The 17,922-nt window shown below is 50.7% G+C and overlaps 1 pseudogene across 1 annotated transcript in view; it reads left to right on the top strand.

Moving 5' to 3' along the window:
* The first annotated feature begins 351 nt into the window (after positions 1-351).
* Positions 352-17,922, top strand: part of LOC143925630 (transmembrane protease serine 9-like) — an 80,468-nt pseudogene continuing 62,897 nt past the window's right edge. Inside the window, exons 1-2 of the transcript XR_013262043.1 lie at positions 352-602; positions 17,626-17,836. The product of XR_013262043.1 is annotated as a transmembrane protease serine 9-like (transcript). The remainder of the gene's footprint in view (positions 603-17,625; positions 17,837-17,922) is intronic.

The raw sequence follows: 17,922 nt of genomic DNA, 5'->3' as shown, positions 1-17,922 counted from the left end.
ACTTTTGATTTTTTTTTTATTGGTCAAACTGTATTTCTACTGATGATTGAAAAGAATGTTTATTCAACAGTAAATCCAGGTCCTCTGCAGTCTATAGTCACAAGCCTACTGCGCCTAATCGTAAATCCCGCCCTGCATACGAATGTTTATTCTGATGTCTGTAGCGTGATGCGGACGTGCTGCACTTCGGCTCAGCAAAGCTATAGCATAGCTGCTACAAGTCTTAACAAGAAGCCAATCAAAACACTAACAATCGTCTTAGAAATGATAATGGTAGAGATTTGACACCAAAAAAGAAAAAAGGAAAATACGTATTTCTGGTCTCTGGCTCAGGCCATCCCCCTCCCATGACCATGTGATTGTATATCAATAGAATTGTTGCTTATCATTAGTGAAAGAAGGCAAAAACTTCCCTTAGAACAGGTCTGTCTACATTCTTTGAAGGCGCTGCAGACTGAGCTACTACTAGTGATATACCTGGAGTGGTAATTAGTATGTGATAAAAAGCACAAGCTGTGTCCGCCCAGGACAGATTGGTAGACTAGACCCAAGGAAAGTCATGGAGGACGTTACATATGTCATTGGCTTTATGCTCCTTGCAGGTGAGTGATAATTCCTTTATGTTATAAATATTATTGTAGTTAGTAAAAATTGACTTTTTCAAAAATTCTCCCACCCCCCCCCCCCCCCCCTTACCAATTCTGTTACAATGAGAGGAAAGGGTAGAGCCCCAATCTGTCCTTCTTTACCTGTCTGAAATAGGGGTGAGGTCCAGGTTTGCCCCCACCATGGGTTCAGGATTTATATTTTCCAGTGCATTTTTATTTTTTTATTTTTTTGCTTTTGCTGCAAGGCTTTCCTTTACAAGAATTGTTGGTTTGTTTTAGGGAGTGGTATTTTGGGGTATATTGTGTTGTGGTTGATCATTCCTTTATTATTTTGGTTGACCTGCTTTTTGTTCTTTCTTGGCTACCAATACTTCCACCAAAAATAAAAAAAAATCCAGGGTTGTTTTCAGGCACAGTATTTTGGGGTTTTTATTTTTATATATAATATAATATAAAAAAAATAATAATATATATATATATATATATATGTGTATATATATATATATATATATATATATATATATATATATATATATATGTATATATATATATATATATATGTATATATATATATATATATATATATATATATATATATATATATAATGTGTGTGTAATCTCATTGGGGTGTGTGTGGCCCCTTTTTTTTATATATAGTGTTGATAGGGCTTTTAAAAAATAAAATAAAATCCCAGGGTTGTTTTCAGGCATGGTATTTTTGGGGATGGATGGAGATGGAAGTGAATGAGTGAGTTTGGGGCTATATATATATATATATATATAGCCCCAACACTCATTCACTTCTTACTAACCAGCAAGGTTTACCATTCTGGATTAAATCTGTGTTGTTGCTGGTCAGTTTTAGGCTGGGTTCACATATGAGCCACATGTGGCTCCCAGCAGGGGTTCCGGTGCGTCCTGGTTCACCGTTTCCAGTCCAATTTCAGCCCCAAATTATGGGCTGAATTTCGGACCTGAAAGGGAACAAAAGACGCACAGTGTTCTTGTGCAACCTGCTGCGGACATATGTGACCCATAGCGAACTGGTCAAAATCTCCTGCTACTGTGAATTGGATGCAGTGAACCCAGCCTTACACTGGGTGTGTGTATGTGTGTGTGTGTGTGTGTGTGTGTGTGTATACACTATATCTAATATAATAGTAATAATGTGTGTGTGTGTGTGTACATATACACTATATCTAATATAATGTGTGTGTGTGTGTGTGTGTGTATACACTATATCTAATATAATAGTAATAAAGTGTGTGTGTGTGTACATATACACTATATCTAATATAATAGTAATAATGTGTGTGTGTGTGTGTGTGTAATAAAAAAAAAAAAAATATATATATATATATCTCTATCTCTCTCTTGCAATCTTTATTGATTTGTTTTATCACTGTACAGATCAAACAAAAGATTGAGATGCTAAAATGTATACCATAGCATATGAGACGACAAGAGCAGCCAGGTTATGGTGGAAAGTAAGATAATAATCCTCATGGGGGGGGACTCAATGTAACTGAAACATAAAAGAAAAACCTACAACCTACGAGGGTTTCTGCACTTTTTTTTTTTTTTCTCTCTATATTATTTATGTAGTGATCAGTGGCGGAAATACCGCCATAGCGACCCACGCGGACGCTATGGGGCCCGCAGCTGAGAGGGGCCTGGTGAGGATGAGGAATGCTGACATCTCACCCGCGAGTTCAGGGCGATCTCCCGCTAGGCAGCTACCTACTGGTGCACTGCTGCCTAGTTTAGCTGGGAGAATGCAGGCCAACCTGGATGGATCATTATGTGAGTGTGACATGTCAGTCTGTGGGGCCCGGCGGTGGCCACAGCGCCGCCGGCATAGTGATACCTCTGTGTGTTCAGACTTCACGGTCTGTCCGACCAGCGATGTCTGTGTCTGCCAATTGAGGTGGAGGTGACGCCGCTGTCCGTCAGACCCCGCCAATGCCCATCACAATAACAGTTAGACTGCTTTCTGTGTGCCCAGTGAAAGGTGCCGTGACAGCCAATGAGGTGCTGAGCGCAAGCGCGGTTCCCCGCCCACCTTATCATCATGATGTCGTTCCCTCCTCCAGTCCCACCCACAATGGAACAGAGGAGCCTGTGCAGTGCTTTGGCTGGCTGTCCCACATGATCGGCAGTGTGGAATGGAGGCTCAGGCTAGAGCTGAGAAGAAGGTACAGACAGTCTGAGGCAGTGCAAATCACATGTGATCTCTGTGCGATGCAATTTCAGCCATACAGATAGTATGGCTGAATTCGCATCGCATCCGGCCCAAACTCGCACAGGACCCTTTTTTTGGTCCGCAGCAGAATCGGATCGCATGGGTGTTCACACCATGCGATCCGATTCCTGTCCGAGTTTGCAGATCGCACTGCGATATGCGAACTGATTTGGAGGTGTCATTAACTTTTCACTGACACTCCCAGCAGTTCGCATAGGGCAGTGTGAACTGCCGCCAGGAGGCATGCGAAATGCGGGAACCCACAGTAGATTCACAGCGTTCCCGCATCGCAGCAGTGTGAACCCAGCATGTAGTTGCAGCAATCATATTCAGACTTCACAGTGTACAGTATAATGGCATCATATACGTATTTATTATATTATGGACAAATACTGGATACTGTATTGTGGGAAACTGACAAAGCCCAAGGCATACTGCAAGCAGGTACACATAGATAACCTCCACCCTCCAGCCCTCCAAAATTTGTATACACTCTACACACTAAGCTGTTGCTTGGGTACTGTGCCACATGAGTGTGGTAATCTGTTCTTCAATGGCAATAGTTAATTTTTTTTTTTTTGTTGGGGGGGCCCATACAACCTTTTGCTATGGGGCCCTGTGATTTCTAGTTACGCCCCTGGTAGTGATGACACTTTGGACAAGGTGTCTGTCATGTACAAATTTAGTTTTTGCCAGTAATGGTGTTCTGAGGGTTAATTATGTAGGTTTAACTTTGATATGAGTTTGGCTGGGCTGTGTTTAGAGTTCTGCCTGGTTATGTGTACAGTGAGGTGCACATGACAGGCTCAGAACCAGGCCTGGTTGGACATTTTGGGTATCAGCTTCCCCGGAGCCAATCAGTGGGTGTGCCGGGCCCCGCTGAGGAGTCTGGGGGAGTGTACTTAAGATGTTGAGGTCACGTGTTCTGGGTTGTTCGTACGTGAGGCCCTAGCGGTCTGTTCCTGATTCTGGACTGGGGTAGCCCTGCGAGGGGTCCCCGGTCTTCTGAGCGTTTGTCGCTTCGTAACATGCTTTGGTTGGCTAACCCCAATAGACCCGCCTGGTCTGGGGTGGGGATCCGTCTGTTCCCGAGTCTCAGAACCGGCTGCTCCGAGGCGCAGTAACTGAGGGAGGATTCAATGTGTCCGGGTGTGCTCTCGGCTTGGAGGGGCACCGCAGCTCGTGTAAGCGACGGAGGAGGGCCAACAAGCTGGCATCCTAAGAAGTGCCTGGTTGCTGGGTTGTGAAGGGCAATGATGAATCCATGCTTTTTCCAGTACTGTCAAAGGAGACAGAGAACGTTCCAGGTACTGAGGAAACAGGTTCCTGTTCACTTCTGTTACCAGTTACCCAAGATCAGAGATTTCACAGGTTTCGGATTGAGGTGCTGACTGCCATGATCTCTGGCTAGAGATTTGTTCAGCCTTGAAGTGCCCAGCTGCGAGTGGCTACTCTCTGGGTGGTATTAGAGACTTTCTGATAAGTTGTAAGGCTGGCCGCAGGCCAGCCTGTATTTGTAGGAGGAGCCTGAGAGGGCTATTTAAACCTCCTCCTCTGTCAGGGCCAGTGTCGGTAGGTTTTCTGGGTGGGGAGCATGTCTTTTCAGAGCGGCGGTCGGCCGCCTCCCTCCCTCCCTCCCTCCGTCCCCTGGCTGGTGGTGGCCGCCCTGCCGTCACCCCCCCCCCCCTTTTGTTCAACCATGTTCCAGCGGGGAGGGGGGTGGCGGCCGTCGGCGGTTGCTTCTCCCGGCGTTTGGGGGGGGGGGGGGGGACAGTTCATGCATCCATCCGTTCGTCCTACTTCCTCCCTTCACCACCCACAGCTCTGGCTGGCATGCCGCCCGCCCCCTTCTCCTGGTACTCATGCCGGGGGGAGAGGGGGGGGGTCCTTCCGTTATGTTCCGCCTCGCATCAGGGGGGGGGGGTTGTTCAACTACTCCCCTTGCATGTAGCTCCATGAGGGAGCCACCCGCCTGGGGATCGCCCGCCAGCTCCGCTCTCCAGGCATCATTCCACTAGGGAGCCGCATGCCTGGTGGGTCTCGGACATGTGTCTCCTGGTGAGGGGAGGTGGAGATAGTCGGCCTCCCCCTCGCAGGTACCAAGCACCCGCCGTTTCTCCTCGTGGGGGGGGGAGGGGGAGATAATCGCCCGCGCTGCCCCCCCCCCCCTATCATATGCCGTGTTCCGCCGATTCTCCTGGCAGGGGGGAGGGGGAGGTAATTGGCCGCGCCGGCTCCCCCCCCCCCCCCCACATTATGCTGTGCACCCGCCGGTTCTCCTGGTGGGGGAGGTAAACGGCCGCGCCGCGCTGCCGTCCCCCCCATATGCAGTACACCGGCGGATTCGGCCATCCTTCAATCTCCCCTCCCTCAGCTCTCCAGCAGGCAGTCCGCTCGGTGTTTCCTGCCAGGGGGGAGGTGATCGGCCGTTTCTTCGCCCACATCCTCCCCTCCCTCAGCTCTCCTGCGTGCAGTCCGCCCCTCCCCCCGGTTTCCCACCGGGTGGGGAGGGGCGGTTGTCCTCCGCCTTGCGATCTCCCTTCTGCTCCGGGTGGCCAGCGTGCAGCCGCCCGGCGCTCATGGGGGGGGTGGTGTTTTTTCGTTACTGTCCTAATGATAGATTAGTATCTGTCATTAGGACTTTTCTTACTACAGAAAGAATACTTCCCCATTCTTAGCTCTAAGATAGTAAGCCACCAATATAAGGAGGCCCTTACTTGAATTGGAGCATGGGGAAGTCAAGGAAAAAAAGCCTGCTTTTTCCATGCTGACAAAATATTTTCTCCTGACGGGGGGGAGGGGGAGGTTTTCGGCCACGCCGACTCCCCCTCCCCCCTCACACATGCAGGGTACCCGCCAATTCTCCTGGAGGGGGAGGTTGTCGGCTGCCGCCGGCACCCCCTCCCCCTCACATTGGCGTTTTTCGTCAGGCCAATTACAACTAATGTCCTGAGTTCCTCGGGTTGGGTCCCCCCCACCTCTGAGCTCCACGTGGTGGGCCTCCTGAGCTCCACGTGTTGGGTCTCCCCCTCCCCCCCCCCCTCTGAGCTCCATGTGGTGGGCCTCCTGAGCTCCACGTGCTGGGTCTCCCCCTCCCCCCCTCTGAGCTCCACGTGGTGGGCCTCCTGAGCTCCACGCGTTGGGTCTCCCCCCTCCCCCCCTCTGAGCTCCACGGGGTGGGCCTCCTGAGCTTCCTCCTCCCCACCCGCCTGAGCTCCACGTGGCGGGTCTCCTCACCCGCCTGAGCTCCACGTGGCGGGTCTCCTCACCCGCCTGAGCTCCACGTGGCGGGTCTCCTCACCCGCCTGAGCTCCACGTGGCGGGTCTCCCCACCCGCCTGAGCTCCACGTGGCGGGTCTCCCCACCCGCCTGAGCTCCACGTGGCGGGTCTCCCCACCCGCCTGAGCTCCACGTGGCGGGTCTCCCCACCCGCCTGAGCTCCATGTGGCGGGTCGTCCCCCCGCCTTAGCTCCACGTGACATTTCTGTCGCAGCGTTTCTGTCTCAGCGTTCTGTGCTGCTTTTCCGTCACGTCGTTTCTGCGCTGCTTTTCCGTCACAGCGCTCTGCGCTTTTCCGTATCAGCGTTCTGCGCTGCATTTCCGTCACATCGATTTCTGCGCTGCATTTCCGTCACAGCGATTTCTGCACTGCATTTCCGTCACAGCGGTTTCTGCGCTGCATTTCCGTCACAGCGGTTTCTGCGCTGCATTTCCGTCACAGCGTTTCTTGCGCTGCATTTCCGTCACAGCGTTTCTTGCGCTGCATTTCCGTCACAGCGTTTCTGCGCTGCATTTCCGTCACAGCGTTTCTTGCGCTGCATTTCCGTCACAGCGTTTCTTGCGCTGCATTTCCGTCACAGCGTTTCTTGCGCTGCATTTCCGTCACAGCGTTTCTTGCGCTGCATTTCCGTCACAGCGTTTCTTGCGCTGCATTTCCGTCACAGCGTTTCTTGCGCTGCATTTTCGTCACAGCGTTTCTTGCGCTGCATTTTCGTCACAGCGTTTCTTGCGCTGCATTTTCGTCACAGCGTTTCTTGCGCTGCATTTTCGTCACAGCGTTTCTTGCGCTGCATTTTCGTCACAGCGTTTCTTGCGCTGCATTTCCGTCACAGCGTTTCTTGCGCTGCATTTCCGTCACAGCGTTTCTGCGCTGCATTTCCGTCACAGCGTTTCTGCGCTGCTTTTCCGTCACAGCGTTTGCGCAGCATCTCCTGTCAGCGGTCTGTCCGGCATTATTGTCAAAGCGTTCCTGCCTGGATGCCAGCGTTCTGCCCCGGGATTTCTGTTGTAGCTTTCTGCCCCGGGATTTCTGTTGTAGCTTTCTGCCCCGGGATTTCTGTCTCCTCACCCGCCTGAGCTCCACGTGGCGGGTCTCCCCACCCGCCTGAGCTTCATGTGGCGGGTCTTCCCCCCCGCCTTAGCTCCACGTGTCATTTCTGTCTCAGCGTTCTGTGCTGCTTTTCCGTCACAGCGCTCTGCGCTGCTTTTCCGTCACAGCGTTCTGCGCCTTTCCGTCACAGCGGTTCTGCGCTGCGTTTCCGTCACAGCGTTTCTGCGCTGCGTTTCCGTCACAGCGTTTCTGCGCTGCGTTTCCGTCACAGCGTTTCTGCGCTGCGTTTCCGTCACAGCGTTTCTGCGCTGCGTTTCCGTCACAGCGTTTCTGCGCTGCGTTTCCGTCACAGCGTTTCTGCGCAGCATCTCCTGTCAGTGGTCTGTCCGGCATTATTGTCATAGCGTTCCTGCCTGGATGCCTGATAGCGTTCTGCCCCGGGATTTCTGTCGTAGCTTTCTGCCCCGGGATTTCTGTCGTAGCGTTCTGCCCTTGGACTTCTGTCTGCCCCTGGACTGCTGTGGTGTTCTGAACCAGGTTTTCTGTCATGGCATTCTGTACCAGGTTTTCTGTCATGGCGTTCTGAACCAGGATTTCTGTCATGGCGTTCTGAACCAGGATTTCTGTCTTTGCATTCAGTCTCAGCGTGTTTTTTGGCTTTTTGCATTTCTGGCCAGGATTCTGCTGTTGCGTCGCTGTCGCAGTTTTTCTGTTATAGCATTTCTGGCCCAGGTTTTCTGGCTTTTCATTTATGCCTCAGCGTTTCAGTCTTGGTTGTTGCTGTCATTGCGTTTTGCCTCCATTTCTGTCACCTTGTTTCTTCTTCAGCATGGAGTTTCAGTGTTTTCTGTCATGGTGTTTTTTCATCATGGCATGTTGCGTTTTCTGTCTTAGCGTTTTCTGTCTTAGCGTTTTCTGTCTTAGCGTTTTCTGTCTCAGCGTTTTCTGTCTCAGCGTTTTCTGTCTCAGCGTTTTCTGTCTCAGCGTTTTCTGTCTCAGCGTTTTCTGTCTCAGCGTTTTCTGTCTCAGCGTTTTCTGTCTCAGCGTTTTCTGTCTCAGCGTTTTCTGTCTCAGCGTTTTCTGTCTCAGCGTTTTTCTGTTTTTGTGTTGCTGCCAGCATGCCTGTCTTGGTATTTCAGACTTGGTGTTCAGTCTTTCTCAGAGGGGCATTGTCCACTCATGGCATACTCTGGTAGTCGTTCGTCCTTGTTGATTGTCATGTCTCATCGTGTCTGTGTCATGTTTGTACCTGGGTCAGGTAGCTAGGGCTCACACGTCAGGATCTGTCACGTCTATAGATCCATACGGGCTGAGGTTTTCGTTTGTTAATTGATTGTTGTCCTCAATCTTCTCGCCCGTATACCATACGTCATACGTTGCATGTTCATTCACCACATCTATACGACTACCCACCACGGTCCGTGGGTACACTAGCCCTGAGTTTTCAGTTAATTACCTGCCTCTGCACTGCAGGTTACTCGGGCTCACTTACCATTTTACATGTTGGGTGGGGGGGGGGGTTCTTTTCACGCACAGTGGTCTTGACTTTTCTGCTCATGTTTCATTCTTAGTTAGGCAGGGGGTATTTTTGTTCTCATTGTCTGGTTGTCTGTCATTTCTCTAGTATTGTGTTTCAGGTTGGGCCGTCTTGGCATTCATACCGATAGCATCCATGCTTGCTATCACTTCCTTCAGCCCGACCGTTGTTGGGGGCTAGTGGATTGGTGCTGATGTCATTTCACCACGGGGCTCACCCTTGGATCAGAAGCAGTCAATAATTTTCCTTCAGTTGATGTCCTGTTGTGTTGAAGCCCTGGTTACTGCCCAGGGACGTATAGTCTCTCTCAGGGTGTTTGTTAAGCCACGTCCACGTGACGGTCCTTGGGGGGTAGGTTGGGCAGACGTCACAATGGTTTTGGATTCCACTCTTGGCTCTGATCTTGTTTGAACTTATTGCCTGGAGTCCCACTTAGGGACATCAGTCCAGTCGTCTTTTCCGATCCCCAGCTTGTTCCAAATAGGGGGGGCTCGGGTATGTCAGTTGCATGCCATGGGGACTGTTTCCCTGAGAGGGGGTTTGGCCCTCCTTGGTTCAGGGTTCTGTCCCAGCTGTTGGGTTCAGGCTGTAGCATGACCCGATCTTATCCGGGGGGACCTGGGTCCTGCGCCCGGTATGGTTTTTCCAGGTTGACAGTATTATTGCCATGGGCATGGGCCTTGTCCACTTACTCCGTCACATCCATCAGGTTTCTAGCTTTTAGCACTCCTGTTAGTGGTCTTTTTGCCACTCACCCTCTTGGGGGGGTATGTCTCTGGGCTATTTCACTGGTGTTCATTGGGGTATTTTGCGATCTTTTGCAGGGGGTTCCTCGGGCCAGACCTTGTTCCTTTCCCCTCTCGTATCCTCTCATTTCACAAGCAGTTCATTCTCGGGTCTGGGTGTCACGGGCATCCGGCTCAATTCAATCTTTCAGGGGATGTTCAGTTGGGTTCAGGGTAGTGTCACAGGTTCGATAGGGGGTTCCGTCTCATCGCCAAGTCAGGAGTCATTGTGATCTTTTGCCATGGCAAACGCTTTCCAGTTACTTACTGGATGCGTACTGCTGCCGTCCGGGAGCACACCTTTATCCTTGATGGTTCATTACCTTCCCTTCTTCACCTAAATTTTGTGTCTTTTTGCCCTCTTCTCAGGCATACTGACCAGCTAGGCCAAGGCACACCTCAGGCCTTGGTTCTTAGGAGTATCGCATTTCCCGCTTGAAGACTCTGACTACAAGTTGTAAGGCTGGCCGCAGGCCAGCCTGTATTTGTAGGAGGAGCCTGAGAGGGCTATTTAAACCTCCTCCTCTGTCAGGGCCAGTGTCGGTAGGTTTTCTGGGTTCCCACCCACCCGTTCCCCACTTTCATACATTCTCATAGTATTTTGTTCTTATTCTTACATTCAGGGTATGCCCTCTTCTCAGGCATACTGACCAGCTAGGCCAAGGCACACCTCAGGCCTTGGTTCTTAGGAGTATCGCATTTCCCGCTTGAAGACTCTGACTACAATTAGCAGTTCAAGGTGCCTGAGTTTCTTCACCCTTGCCCTCTGTTCCCATACTAGACTGTGTTTGTTGGATGTTACCCCTGCAAATAAAAACCTTTCTAAAGTACTTTATTGGTGTCAGCATCCAAAGTTGTTGGGTACCAAACCTGGGAACCCCTAGACGTGGAAGAACCAGCCAAGCGGAGGTAACCAGTAAGCCCAAAAGTTAAGGTCGCCCTGCCAAGGGTTATGGCCGCTACATGTATATAAAAGTGCAGAAACCTTTTTGAAGACCCCTTGTATAAAGAGAATAATACAAAGGAGGTAAGTGTTGTACTCTTAGTTTGTTACTATACAGTACTACTACCAGGGCTTTTTTTTTTCAGGGGGAACGCAATTCCAACACCTCCAGCACTGAATGTATGTAATAGCATGGGGTGTGCTGGAGGGTCTATTGATGTTGGCTGCTGGGGGGATCTATGGTCACTGGTGGCAATCTAATTTTGTGTGAGGGTCTATTGTTGCTGATGGGGGATTTATTGTTGCTGGAAGGGATCTACTTTTGAGGGAGAGGTCGTATTTTTACTGGCTGCTAGATCTGCTGTTGCTGCTGGGGGAGAGGTCTAATGTTGCTTGGGTGGGTATTTTGTTACTGGGTGTTATATTTTGTTGGTGGTTCACTGTTGCTGCACTGAATCTATTGTTGCTAGGGGGAGTCTTTTGTTGTGTGGGGATCTATTGCTGGGATTCTATTGTTTCTGGCTACAGGGGATCTGTTTTACTGCTTTTCTTTTTATCATTAACATGTTCCATACACATGATTTAGCACCACAAAATGATACTTGGTTCTGTATTCTCTAAGGCCGGATTCACACCTATGGCATTTTTGGTGCTTTTTGAATTTTTTGCAGATTTGTACTACAGTCTATTTAATATGGTTTCCTATGGAACACGTTCTGTAGTGCAAATATGCAAAAAGCACTAAAAATGCCATAGGTGTGAATCCAGCCTTAAAGGGGCGGTACTGGTAGGTAGAGATGGCCTTGCGGTTCGCCCGGCGGTCGGTTCGCGGTGAATTTTGCGTGTTTGCAATTCGCCAAACCGGCAGGCTTCTGCCGCTGTTCGCCCGGCGGACATATGTGTTTACAGTGTGAAAGAACTTTGACCCATGATGACACATCCATCATGGGGTGCAGGACAGCCAATTGAGACAATTCAGCACATGGACAATTGGACATTCCCCCTAACTTATTAATAGACCTGATCTGGCGGCCATTTTACATTCTGTCTTAAGTCAGTGTAAGGACAGGACGCTGTGTGGAGCAGGGAGAGGCTGTAGTGACATAAATCACTAGCTATTAGGTCCACAAAAGTCCTTTTAAGGACTGGTATAGGTGTACAGTATATAGGGTTCAGTGCACTGCTGTGCTGCTGATTGATTCTGCAGCTGTCTTTTGTCAGTGTAGGGACCGGACGCTGTGTGGAGTAGGGACAGTCAGTTGAATCACTAGCTATTACTGTTAGGTCCACAAAGGTCCTTTTAAGGACTGGTATACGTGTACAGTATATAGGGTTGTACACGTATAATATACTTTCTTTCAAATATACAAAGTATAATATACTTAACTGCTGACCGATTCTGCAGCTGTCTTTTTATCAGTGTAGGGACTGAGGGACAGTTTGGTGTTCTGAGCAGGGACAGTCTGCAAATCACTTGCTACTAGGTCCACAACGGTCCTTTTTATAGGTGTACAGTATATAGGGTTGTACACAGGCCTCAAGTCCTATGGGAACGGCGTTCCCGTACTATTTCCACAACGGGAATGCCGTTCCCATTAGCCGCCTGAGGCTATTCAGTGCGTAGTCCGCCGCTCCTTGGCCGCCCGAGTGACTGGTTGGTAGGCTAGGGCCGCTCCGCGTCTAGCAACCGGTCATATGACGTCGGCCATACACGTGGGCACGCACTGGAGTCAGTGGGCAGTGCGCATACGGCCTCCAGTGCAGCCAGCGACAGACACACGCCGCTTGGATCCGGACTGTCTCCTCCTCCCTCCCCTCTACCCAGTGCCAGACAGTCCAGGCCTCCTGGGGCCACAGCCACTGCACTGCTACCAGTTTACTTCTCTCCCGAGAAGTAAACCAGGTTAGTCACTAGTGTGTTAAGTTGCACTCTGCCTTACCCTGCCAATACTCTGCAATACCCACCCTGCCAGTACTCTGCAATACATACCCTGCCAGTACTCTGCAATACACAACCGGCAAGTACTCTGCAATGCTCTGCCAATGCAATACTCTGCCAATGCCTTACCCTGCCAATACTCTGCAATACTTACCCTGCCAATACTTACCCTGACAAGACTCTGCAATACTTGCCCTGCCAATACTTATCCTGCCAATACATATTCTGCTAATACCCAGCCATACCCATCCATGCTCAGCCAAAATATTATTGGGGGAGATGATGTGGATATTACAGTGGGGGATATGTATATTGCAGTGGGGACTATATGGTGGTGACATTTTCACAGGTTTTTGCAAATTCAATTATTTGCTGATCCGAAAAATGATCCGATCCGTGACTCTGATCCAAGGAATGATCCGTTGCCGATAATCTTGCACGGCAAGGGCAACGTTATTCCAGTTTGTGGGATATTTTCTAATTTGCTGTATTTGAATTTGGAACAGGGTGTATTTGTGTTAGAAATTCCCTGCGAGGGAAAGATCATCACCCATTGCGTTGATTATTCTGTTTGACAAGTTAACTTATTTTGTTTTTTTAAACTGGCACTTTACAATAAATGTTGTACTGTATTTTCTGTGAAATATATATGCATATGAGCGTATCTTGCAGTGGATCTGCAATACCCTGCAATGCAATACCCTGCCAATACCCTGCAATGCAATACTCTGCAATGCAATACCCTGCCAATACTCTGCAATGCAATACCCTGCCAATACTCTGCAATGCAATACCCTGCCAATACTTTGCTCAAGAAGGACAGCAATCTGGCAGTCATGTTCCACAAGCTGCAGCATACTGCCAGGTTTGGTCCAGCGATGAAGAGGGAGGGGATGATAAGTTCACTGACTCCATGTGGGTGCCTGGTAGGAGAGAGGAGGAGGAGGCACATGTTCAACAAGGCAGGATGCCCTCCGGGGGCCAGCTTAGGGGCAGAACACCGACTGAATCACACCGCAGAGCTCCGCCTGTGCAGGGCGCTGCCTCTGCGCGTTATTCTAAAACTTCTTTGGTGTGGGCCTTTTTTGAGACGAGTGCATCAAATCGCACCGCTGCTATTTGCAACATATGTCTCAAGCGTATCTCGCGGGGCCAAAACATCAGCCGCTTGGGCACCACATGCTTGACCAGACATATGTTGACCTGCCATGCAGCTCATTGGCAAGCGGACCTCTCCTTGCTCCTCATCAGCTGGGATCTCCAACCCCACTAGACCTTCAGTCCTCTCTGAAACCTGCTCTGAGAGGAATGAAGGTGTAGAATTAGGTGTGTCACAGCCAAGTGCTTCAGGGCACTCTGCTAGCAGTACACCCACGTCCGATTATAGCAGGCAAATGTCCCTGCCCCAGCTGCTGGATCGTCGAAAGAAGTTCACTCCCAGCCATCCACATGCCCAGCGGTTGAATGCTAGCTTGGCTAAATTGCTAGCACTTCAACTGCTGCCTTTTCAGTTGGTAGACTCGGCCCCCTTCCGTGAGTTTGTACAATGTGCGGTTCCTCAGTGGCAGGTCCCCAAACGCCACTTTTTCTCACGGAAGGTGATTTTGGCTCTCTACCGGCATGTGGAAGGCAATGTCCTTGCCTCGCTGGACAGGGCGGTCAGCGGTAAGGTGCATATTACCACTGACTTATGGTCCAGCAGGCATGGACAGGGATGCTACCTGTCTTTCACGGCCCATTTGGTCACTCTTCTGGCAGCTGGGAAGGATGCAGGACAAGGTGCAGTAGTGTTGGAGGTTGTTCCGCCACCACGCCTCCAAAATGCTACTATTGGTTGTGACACACCTCTCTCCTCCACCCCCTCCTCTTCTTCTTCCTCCATGGCCTCTTCCAGTGCTCTGTCCTCAGAACCAGCGGTGCTCTGTAGGCGTTCCAGGGGCCACGCAAGTACGCAGGCAAAACGATGCCATGCCGTGCTTGCGCTGGTTTGTTTGGGGGACAGGAGCCACACTGGGGCAGATGTGTTGTCAGCTCTGCAGGGGCAGGCCAAGAGGTGGTTGACGCCACGCCAGCTTAAGCCAGGAATGATGCTTTGCGACAATGGCACCAACCTCCTCTCCGCCCTCCGACAGGGACAACTGACCCATGTGCCCTGTGTGGCTCACGTCCCTAACCTGGTGGTGCAGCGGTTCTTGGGCAGGTACCCAGGCTTACAGGATGTCCTGAAGCAGGCCAGGAAAGTCTGTGTGCATTTCCGCCGATCATTTAATGCCTGTGCTCGGCTGGCTGAGCTCCAAAAGGAGTTGAACCTGCCCAAGAACCGCCTTATATGTGACATGCCCACCAGGTGGAACTCAACGTTGGCCATGCTGCAGCGGCTGCACACGCAGCAGAGGGCCATCAATGAGTACCTGTGCAACTACGGCACCAGGACAGGGTTAGGGGAGCTTGGTTTTTTTCTCACCACGCCAGTGGGGCATGATTAGGGATGCATGCACTGTCCTGTCACCATTTGAGGAGGCCACAAGTATGGTGAGCAGTGATAGTGCATGCATCAGTGACACTGTACTTCTTGTACACCTCTTGGAGCATACGCTGTGTTGAATAATGGACAGGGCACTTGAGGCAGAACAGAGGCAGGAAGAGGAGGACTTTCTTGCCTCTCAAGGCCCCCTTTATCCAGACAGTATTCCTTCTGTGCCACCCATCACACAGGAAGAGGATGAGGAGGAGGAGGATGATTGTGTCAGCATGGAGGTGTAAGCTGGCACTCGTCATCAGCAGCAGTCTTGTAGGGATGATTTACAGTCCCAAGAAACCCGTGGACTTGTACGTGGCTGGGAGGAGGTAGCTTTGGATCATGTTGTCCTTAGTGACCCAGAGGACTCCGTATCGAATGCCTCAGCTAACCTACGCTGCATGGCCCCCCTGATCCTGTAAAGCCTGCGGAAGGATCCTCGTATTCTTCGGATCAAGGAGAGGAACCATTACTGGCTGGCCACTCTCCTTGATCCACGGTACAAGGGTAAGGTTGCTGACCCTATCGTGCCGTCGCAGAGGGAGCAGAGGATGAGACATCTCCGGGAGGCCTTGCAGAAAGGTCTGTGCAACGCGTTCCCAGAGACTGGGAGGTTACAAACTCCTGGTCCTGGACAACGTGTTGCTGAGGCATCGGTCAGAAGGAGCGGTGGAGAAGGTGGCCGTCTGACCGATGCGTTCAGACAATTTTTTAGTCCGCAGCCCCAAGGTATGATCAGTTTCAGCAACCATCGCCAGCGTCTGATTTACAAGGTGCAGGAATACCTAGGAGCAAAGTCAGACTTGGACACCTTCCCCACCAAAAATCCTCTGGCTTACTGGGTCTTGAGGATGGATCACTGGCCAGAGCTTGCACAGTATGCAATTGAGCTACTGGCCTGTCCTGCATCCAGCGTTCTTTCGGAACGCACCTTCAGTGCTGCTGGTGGCTTTGTTACCGATCACAGGGTGCGCCTGTCCACCGACTCAGTTGATCGACTAACCTTCTTCAAGCTGAATCAGTCTTGGATCACCCACAGCTACCAAGCACCTGAAGCTGATGTAACCGAATAATTTTTTTTGAAATTTCACATCCCTTCAAGACTGCCTATGCTGATGCTGAGTGACTGTCCTGCTATGTTGATTGTCTGTCCTCTTCCTCCTCCGCTGATATGTTGGAAGAACATTTTGGTTCTGGGTGATGCCACCAGCCCAATTTTTCACAATGACGGGGAACGGGCACGCGGCGACTTATATAGGGACATCACCGGATGATGTCCCCGCCTATTATGATGTCACAGTCCCAGCATCCTCTGTCAGCTGCGGGGACATCATCCGGGATGTCCCTATATAAGTCGCCGCGTGCCCGGTCCCTGTCATTGTGAGCGGAGGACTCGATGATGCAACATCTGAAGAAGAAGAAAAGAACAGAAGGCGGCGGTGGCGACAGAAGACCGGGCCGCCGCCTGTAAAAGAGCTAGAAGAAGGTGCAGTAGCCCGGCAGAAGAACCGAAGAGGGGGACAAGACCCCCAAAGTCGGAAGAAGAGGCCGGCGGCGGGGAAGAAAGCCGGGCTCCTCCGCTAGTAAAAGAACTACAAGAAGATAGCGGAGGAGTCCGGCGAGAAGACCCCTGAAGACGGAAGACCCCCGGAGCTGTGCAATAAACTATTTTATCTTGTGTGTTGTGTTTTTTTGTATTTTATTTTATAGGTGAATGGGTAGGGGGGCCGGTATCCGGGGGCCCCCTTATTAAAGGGGGCTCCCGGATTCCGATAAGCGCCTCGTCCGCAGACCCCGACAACCAACGGCCAGGGTTGTCGGGAAGAGGCCCTTGTCCTCATCAACATGGGGACAAGGTGTCCCAAGGCACCCCCCATGTTGAGGGCACGCGGCCTGGTATGGCTCAGGAGGGGGGGGGGCCCGGCTCGCTCTCCCCCCCCCCCCCCCCCCTTTCCTGGCCGGCCGGGTAGCGTGCTCAGACAAGGGTCTGATGTGGACCTGGGGGGACCCCCACGCCGATTTTTTTTTTTTTCGGCATTGGGGTTTCCCTTTAAGTCCATACCAGGTGGCGGGGCCAGCGACGTCTCCTTTGCGGGCCCCGCCTACCTGGAGACCCGCTCGACATGAGCGGACTTTCCTCGGCGTGCGTGGGTGAGTCCGTTCATTTCAGAAGTAGGGCGGATAGTACGGCAGACTTAGTACGCCGTATTAGTCTGCTGAAAAAGTGGCATGTGTGGGCAAGTAGCCCATTCGGAAAGTCCGACGGACAGTCGGCTACATGTGTACACGGCATTAGAGTAGCTGGACTTTTCACCTAACCCTCTGATCCTATACTGAGAGACTGTTCATTATCTATGTTTTTGCAAATAAAAATCCCTTTAAGCGGATCTTTCGTCAGTCTCTATAGTTTCTGGGCCATCTACCATGGGAAACTCCTAGACGCAAATCGAGGTGAAGAAGGTAACGGTAAGCCCATTAAAACCAGCCGCTCCTTCGGGAGTCAGTGCTACAAAGGTCAATCAATTTCTGTTGTCTCGTGGATGGTTTCCGCTATTATGAGTTTAGACTGCCCCCTTTATGATGTACTAAGAGTGGATGAGATAGAAAACCGACCAGAGTAGTTTTAGAATGGAACTTAAATTATTAAATTATTATTTCATAATGCCTGGCCAAAGATCTGAGATCTGAACTGATTCATTCATTAATCTCTATTTATTTTTCAGTGTATCCCACATCTGTGATCTCCAACCTTACTACACCGGCCCAGCCAACCTGTGGCACACCGCTCATCAACAACCGGATAGTCGGTGGTACAAACGCAGCTGACGGAGCATGGCCATGGCAGATTAGCTTGCGCTATCAGGGCTCCCACATTTGTGGTGGCTCTTTGATCTCCAACCAATGGGTGCTGACCGCTGCGCATTGTTTTGAATAGTAAGTAGTATTTGATGTCTACTCAACATTTTGTATTTGAGTGCTGCTTTGGTGCAGGAAATTTAGCACTTGTTAATAATAGATCT

This window comes from Lithobates pipiens, unplaced genomic scaffold (genome assembly GCF_037356315.1).
Source record: "Lithobates pipiens isolate NorthernLeopardFrog02 unplaced genomic scaffold, aLitPip1_a1.2 Scaffold_22, whole genome shotgun sequence".
Lineage (NCBI taxonomy): Eukaryota > Metazoa > Chordata > Amphibia > Anura > Ranidae > Lithobates > Lithobates pipiens.
The sequence above is the reverse complement of the archived record's forward strand: the minus strand, read 5'-3'. Positions and strand labels throughout refer to the sequence as shown.